The sequence below is a fragment of the Globicephala melas genome, chromosome 15 (assembly GCF_963455315.2).
Source record: "Globicephala melas chromosome 15, mGloMel1.2, whole genome shotgun sequence".
Taxonomy (NCBI): domain Eukaryota; kingdom Metazoa; phylum Chordata; class Mammalia; order Artiodactyla; family Delphinidae; genus Globicephala; species Globicephala melas.
Window position 1 is genome coordinate 79,421,174 of NC_083328.1, and position 7,994 is coordinate 79,429,167.

At 44.2% G+C, this 7,994-nt stretch overlaps 1 pseudogene; it reads right to left on the reverse strand.

Annotated features, from left to right (window-relative positions):
• Positions 1-5,025: 5,025 nt before the first annotated feature.
• On the reverse strand, positions 5,026-6,720 carry LOC115843260 (adenylyl cyclase-associated protein 1-like; annotated as a pseudogene).
• Positions 6,721-7,994: the final 1,274 nt, after the last annotated feature.

The window sequence follows — 7,994 nt, forward strand, 5'->3', positions numbered from 1 at the left end:
CTCTTAGATATACCCTCAACTATATTCAGAATCCATCTCTTCTCTCCATCCATACCACCACCATCCTCATTCAAGCTTCCATCCTCTCCATCGTGGACAACTATGATTGTGTCCTCAGTGATCCACCTGCTCTGTCATTCTACGGTCTTTTTCCACACAATTGTAAGAATAATCTTAAGGTAATCTAAATCTGATTATGCAACTTTCCCACATTAACCCTCCCTTGGTTTCTCATTACACGCGTTACTCAACTCAGGCCCCTTGTCATGACCTATAAAGCGTGTATGATCCAGCTCCTACTTCACTCTCATCCTTATCCCAGACCACTTATTCTTTAGATCTTTCTGCTCCAACCACATTGGGTACCTTACTCTTCCTAGAGTTTTTCAAGTTCATAACCATCTTATAGACTTTGAATTTGCTATGATTTCCTCTGATTTTAAATATTATCCCTTAGGCCATTACATGGCTGCCTTCTTATCTTTCAGATTTCAGCTATGCTAAGAGAAACCTTCATTGACTATCCAGTCTAAAATGCCCTCCTAACTCTAGTCACTGTCACCTATCCTGATTGATTTTCTTCCTAGTAATTACAACGATAATTTACACGATTCTTGTCTGCCTTTGCTGATGAGAATGTGATCTCTTTGGAGGTGAGGTCATGCCCATCTCATTCCTATCTATAATCCTCAGAATCTAGAAGAAGACCCACAACAGAGTAGGTGCTCAATAAATATGTGTTGGATTTTTTTTAATGAATTAATTCATTAAAGAACAGTAGACTGAGATAGATGGGTACTCCCAGAGCCTTAACCCTGAGGAAATTTCTCCTGTACCACTTGTTGGCTAAATAAACAAGAACAAACAATAAAACCAAAAATCAAACAAAAAACAGACAAATTAACAATTGAAAGCATTTTAACTAATTACTGCAAATAAATATACCAAAAAACCCCCCAAATCAACAAATAAACACACAAAAAATCAATAACCACTGATTTTGTCTAATTTATATCTGTTTGCTCTTCCTGTTGCAAGACCCAAGTATTTCCTGAACTGAGGGTCATCTTTCAGCCACCACTACCTTTCTCAGGTGATCCATTTAGTGGTTTCTTCCACCCAGAGTAATGTTTTCCCCAGAATTCTACCACCACAGGCTTCAGTAGAAATATCTGTGACACAGATACTACAGCCATTTTTCTCCCAAAAGTAAAAAGAACTGCTGTCTTCTCACAAGGGGCCCCCAACACTTCCAAGGTGGCATCCTTTTTTCCTTTCCAGCGACGTGAATGCAATCTCAGGCACACAATAGAAGCAGTGCCGACAAAGTCTGTTCTTGTCAGCCTCACAAACAGCTTCATTACTTGCTAACTGCAAACATGGTTTGAAGCTGCTGCTCCTGCCAAGCTGAAGTCTTCAAACGCCGGGGTTGAGTGATTGAAAATTCCAGATTATAGGCAGAAGGGGATGAAGAGTTGTTTAGAGCTCTTGCTTATCCGCTAAAAGCCTCTGGCCAGAAACAGCTCTCTGCTTGAAGGAAAGTAAATTTCTTCCACAGCTGAAAATTAATGTGTTTTGAGGGAAATCTTGGCAGGACTTGTGGCAGGGAACGTGGCTTACAGGCCTGGGGTAGGCATGGGGAGTGATAACTAGCAGTCATTCCTCAAACCAGGGAGGTCCCTGTCTGACAATAACCAAGGCTGGGAGCACTAAGATTTAACTGTTTCTCTCAGTGTGAGATGGGATTAGTTATGCCATTGCAGAAAAACACGTCTGTAGGTTGATCATGGCTATAATTCTAATTGTATCATATTTGATGTAAGGGTTCTGTTTTATCTGACATCTTGAAAAACTGGACCACACATCATTGGACATGGAAGTGCCAGGATTCTGGTTGAATATTCAAGGATATAAGGACTTTAGCTGGGTTACTGAAATCTCTTTATCTTGAATTGTCTTCAACACCAAACTGTTCTTGAATTACAGATTCAAGTAGGAAGAAGAAACAGGAACAAATTTCCTCTATTCTCTATCACATTCTCTCAACATTCAACATATACATTCATTCATTCATTCAATTATTAGAAATTATGAATTGAATTCTTTCTGACACATGTTAGGTGATGGTTATGCAAGGTATCTGGAGCAGTTCAGTAGCATGGTCCCTGCTGTCAGCTGCCTCATATTCCCCCTGGGGAAACAGAACAGACGCTTAAACAAATACTCAGGATGGAATGTGATGAGTCCCATAGTGTAGCTAAATATGAAGTGTTGGAGAACCCAGATGTTGGAGTGATTTGTTGCACTCACTTTTGGAAAGGACTTGACAAAGGTGGAAACCATAGAAGTTGAGTAGAATGAGATTTCCAGGTCTAGATTGGAGATGGAGGAATTGAATAAGTAGTTTTCTAAATAAATAAACACATACACGCAAACATCTTTAGAGATTATTAGCTCTGGGGGTAAAGTTGTGGGCAGACCCTTTGAAGAATATAAGGAAGATTTTGCCTTTCTCACTCAAAAAATAATGCCCGTAAACATACCATTTTCAAAAATGTAATTCCAAGGAGATCACAGAAGCCTCCATAGCAGTACAGATTAATACTTTAGGAAAACTTTAGTCTAAATCCCTTTAGTTCATTTTCACCTTTAATGCAGTATTTCTCAAAGTAAAGGCTGGGAGCCAGCTACATTGGAAACACCTGGGATGTTTGCTTAAAATGCAGATTCCTGGGGCCCCATTTCAGACCTATTAAAAAAGTTTCTCCAGTGTGGGGTTCAGGACTCTTCATTTTAACAACAGTTGTGTGATTCTGTTCAATGAAAACTTTAACAGCTCCTGGGAGATTCTGGTGCACACTTCTAAACCCTGGAGCATTTCCTGTTTATTTGGACTCACTGTGACCCTTTTAAACTAGGGGTGTTGCCCACCTACATCTGCTGAGAGGCCTAAAGGACTTCACTCACAGAACATCAACTATTTAGGATACCCTGATTCCCATCCTTCCTCCAAGTTCTGTATATTGAAGTTCAGCTTTTGACATCAAGTGCCGTTTATGCCTACCTTGTTCCCATGGGTGTGTCTTATCTGCCTAACAAGACTGCAAATTCCCTGGGCTCTTGGTTCCTTGCTTTTCATCTTGTATCCTAGATGGCTGGGTGCATGGCATGTGCTTAATAAGTATTTATTCGTTGGTTATGGAATCAGTGTTCCTTCCTCTTATTCCTTGAACACATCTGGCCAGCCTCACTGTCATTCCATCAGGATCCAAATGGTTTCTATTTGTGGTGGGGTTTTTTTGCATTTTGTTTTCGGCTGGTCTTGTACACCCCTGTGTCTACATCATCTGGTCTGTTTTATGAAGAATGTCTTGTTAGATTTATCCTCAGCTTTGCTTTTCTCTCCCCGGCCTCCCTGTGGTTCTTTCACAGAAAGCCCTTTGTGTTGAGCAAACAGGCTCTAATCTGCACATCTTCCTCTGCGCTTCAACAGGGCTGCCAGGTGAGCATCCTGACACCGGCCTGGAACAGCTGTTCAGGTGGTCCTGAGCAGTGGGCAGTGATTGTGTGTGCAGTTCTCTTGTCTGATGGGCCCTGGGTCCAGCATGCTCAGGGAGGAAACCACAAGCACAAATGTTTGCCTTGCTGCCTGGAAGTCCTAAAAGCAGCTGCCTGCTGATTGATGATAACTTGCATAATGACACCGAGTGTTCAGTTGCTGCCAGGCGTGAGCGAGACCCTGCGAGCTCCCCTGTGCAAGCCCTGGCCAAATCCTTATCTTTCAGCATGCAGGCAACAAAGACGGCAAGAGCCAGAAGGTACCTGATCCAGAGATGCCCATTACAACCCCGATGGTTTTAACACATGGAGAGAGTGAGGGAGCAGCTTGACGCTTTCCGCTTGCAAAGTCACTAAGAAAACTACACACAGGGGTTCAGCACAGACATGGTGCCTCTATATCGGAATATCAGGATAGGATATACTAGTATTTTTATACTTTATGGATAAAATGGAGTCTATTATGGAGCTAGTAGAATTGGCTTCTAGAAACATTTCTCTTTTTTTTTTTTGGTTTTAATTTTATTCTATTTTCTGTATAACTTTAAGTACATGAAGATTCATTTCCACAGTCCTCAGGAAATGGGTAGAAATCACAGGACAATCTCTCTTCCCACCAAAAAAAGTTACGTATTTTGGTAAAGTGTTTGTCCTAGAGGAAACACTGAAATTTACAATAGCAATTCTGTGCAAGATTTTTACACAAGACCTAAAACCAGCCTGCAATGGAGACTTTAGTCCTCTGTTCAGGTGCCCAGACAGAAGCCAAAAGCTGTCGAGCCTGACAGGGCAAAGGAAGCAACGACGATGGATGATGGGTACCCGGCATGGAAGGAGGAAGGGAAGCCAGATTCCTGGGAATGGTGTGGTTTTCCTTTTTTTTCTCTCTCTCTCTCTTTTTTTTTCTTTGCGGTATGCGGGCCTCTCACTGTTGTGGCCTCTCCCGTTGCGGAGCGCAGGCTCCAGACGCGCAGGCCCAGCAGCCATGGCTCACGGGCCCAGCCGCTCCGCGGCATGAGGGATCTTCCCGGACCGGGGCACGAACCCATGTCCCCTGCATCGGCAGGTGGACTCTCAACCACTGCGCCACCAGGGAAGCCCTCTCTCTCTCTTTTTAACTCATCTCTGTAGGAAGGTGGTGGGCAGGGGTCCCAGAGAGAGGAAGGGTCCAAGACTCCTTTAGCTGGCCTGGGTGCAGGGCACCACCCCAGCAGCTAACACAGGACAACCTACTATCTCAGGTTCGGGCAGATACAGGATGGAATGCAGAAGAAAAGGAATGCTCATAGGAAATCATTTTGCTTGGAATGCTAGATGGCCAAGCTTCAGTCTTTGGTCCTATGCAACCCTTGCCTAACTTGTCAATAGTGAAAATTAGTTTAAGTTAGAAGAGCCAACTAGGGTCACACCAGGTTCTGCTACCTTCACGCTCATTGTTAGAAAAAGGCTGAAAAGCTAAAACAAAGGCTGAAAGCTAAAACACACCTGTCCTGATGTGCACTTCCTTAAGAATGGACTGGCTGTACGGTTGAGCTGATACGGAAAAGCTGCACCTTCCTGCAGAAGATCAAAGACCTGCTATCCCACCCCAGATCTCAGCCTGAGGTATATTTCAGTGAAGGCAGGTAGCTGTGCTTCTCAAAGCAGAGAAGCAATTTAAGAGCAGAAAGGTAGAGGAAATCTAGAAAAGAACCATCTTGATACAGATTTATCCCACAGTGTGAGGGAGAGGGCAAAGAACCCAGTGGCACTTTGCTTATCCAGCAATTTCTGTCACTGTGGTGACCAACTTCTGCCCATTCCATATGGTCTTGAACTGCTCAGGGACTGGGAACTCATTGAGGTCACCACCTTCTGTAGGAATGAGGACATTCATCTCAGAAGATTTGGCACTGACTATCTCACAATCCAGGGAATTCTTGCTCAGGTAAACGTGGCAGCCATCTGTTTCGTTGATGGAAATGGTTAGCACTTTACCCGTTACCTGAACTTTGACATCCCTACAATTGATTATCTCCACAATGCCCACCACGTCATCGAACACCAGACTGAGTTTCTTACAGTTAGCTACTGTAGCAGAGTTAATTTTGCCCTTGATTTGCAATGTTGAGTTGACACACTTGAATATGTAAGCTGCCTGTTTCAGCTCTGTGTCATCTATCACCAGGTTGGGAACATTCTCCTGATTTTCCACTCTCCACTTCTTGCCCTTCAGTTCAAGTAGAGCTGGCTCCTTCTTTGTGACTGGTTTGGGGGATGGGCTGACTCCTGGTTTAGATGCAGAGAATGGTTTGGGGCCACTCGTACTGGAGCACTCTGAGCGTTCAAGGCAGGGTTCTTTTGAGTCTTCATGTCACCAGATACAAGTTTCAGGGCATGTGTGATGCTCTCCCCCGATTAACCTGTGCAAACAGTGCTGAGCGGGAAGCAGACTCATCTGAGCCTGAACTGGTGGGGACTCGGGGGGTGGTGGGCCTGGGGGTGGGTAGGACCCGATCCAGCAGAGGGTCCAGATGGCAATCCACTCAGTTCTTTTGCCATGGCCCGGTTTTGCTCCAGGCCAGTCCAGTGGTATGGAACTGTTTAATGTAAGCCTGCAGCTCTGTCCATATACTCAAGTAAGCTTTGACCCAGCCCACATCTTTGTACTCCTTGAGGAGTCAGTTTCTATAAAACATGGCAGCATCATTCATTTCCTTCACTTAGGGACCAGACTTGGGAGCCGTAGCCACCCAACCCAGGGCCTGGGTACTTTCGCTGACAGCTGACAGGTGATTGAACAACTTGCTGCCTCGGTTCTTCTCCCAAAAGGTTATCACTTCTTGGATCTGCTCGGAGATGGGTGCCAACAAATCAGAAAGCTTATTGCCTGCTGGCTGCTGGCCTTGAGAGGCTGTAACCAAGAGCACTCACTCCAACTTCAGACCTGTGTGGGCCGTCTCCGCATATGCTTCTGCACATCTCCCCCAATCTCTTTACCGATCTTGAGGTACTCTGCCACAGGACCGGCCAACGGTGAGTCAAACGCTTGCACCTATGGAGTCGTTCCTGCTTTTGCAGCACTGTCTCTATACCCACGGTGCGTGTCAGGGGCACGGAGCCTGCCTTCAGGCGGCCCACCGCTCTCTCCAATCTTTCTACCAGATTTTGCATGTCAGCCATAAGGTAGCACCTGCTCAGAGCTCTGCCTCACCTCGGGACTGTGCTCAGCCGCTCTCCCTAGAAACATTTCTTAAGGAGATTTTTTCTTCTACTGAGGCCAGATTCTAAGCCAGCCACACTTATGTTCATTACCTTCCCATAGGATTTGGCTCACTGGTGTGAAAAAAAACTATGTAGTCTTTGAAATTAAAATGGCCTACCAAAGTGGTTAAAAATGGCAACGAAAAGTGGAAGAATACCAATGTACAATCTTTTGCATCAGCATTTCTCAAATCACTCTCTTTCATCCATTTTTATTTCTACTGATTTAGTTGAAACCCTTACCACTTCTGTTGCGATCCTAACAGGTTCCCTTACCTGCAGGCTCACCCTGCTGTAATTTATTCTCCACATGGCAGAGAGATTTCCCACAGTCGTCATGGGTCACGTTATTCTTCTCATTGGCTCTCTTGGGTTGCCTGTGGCGGGAAATGTCCAAACTCTCTGTTGCAGACTAGAGTGTGCATCGTGATTCTCCACTTCTCTCTAAATGCGGATAAACCTCGTCAACCAAGGGGCCTATAAGCTGCAAAGTGATCAGGTTTCTGTCTACATCTCCACAGGCAGGGGACCCTTTACTCTTTACCTCTCACGTTGTTCTGTCTACCCTGGCTTGGCCTGCCTTTTGTGTCGGTAGCCATTACATTTATCACATTGAATTCTGCAGAATGTAAGTCATGAAAGATGTTAACTGGAGCTGTTAAAAAAATTGGTCAAAGAAATTTGAGAAATTGGTGAATATTAAATCACACTATCATACTAAAGTCTGAACATCCTATTCTAAAAAAAAAAGAAAAAGAAAAAAGCAGCTTTGCTTAACCAAACATAGCTGAACTCAGAATACCTTTTTTTGGAAACACACCTGGGTAAATCTGTTTCCTGGGTCAACAATCTGGAAGATTCACTCTTAAAGCTCTTTGCATCCTGGTCTCTCTTTTGCCCCCTCCCATACATACACACTGATGTGAATTCTTCTGTTTTCCTTACGGCATACACCCATCACCCTTAGCACAGTGCTCTAACATTTACTATCTCAAGATTCCTTTGGATATAATTTGCAAAAAACAAATTCAGATTAGTTTTAGCAAATGGGGAAGATTTCATATTGGCAAATATAATGGTGGATGGCAATCTTGGTTATAACTTAGTAGTTCTCAGTAGAGGGTGATTTTGTCCCTCCACCTGCTGTCCCCCAGGCGAAATCTGACAATGTCTGAAGACATTTTTGTTGTCAC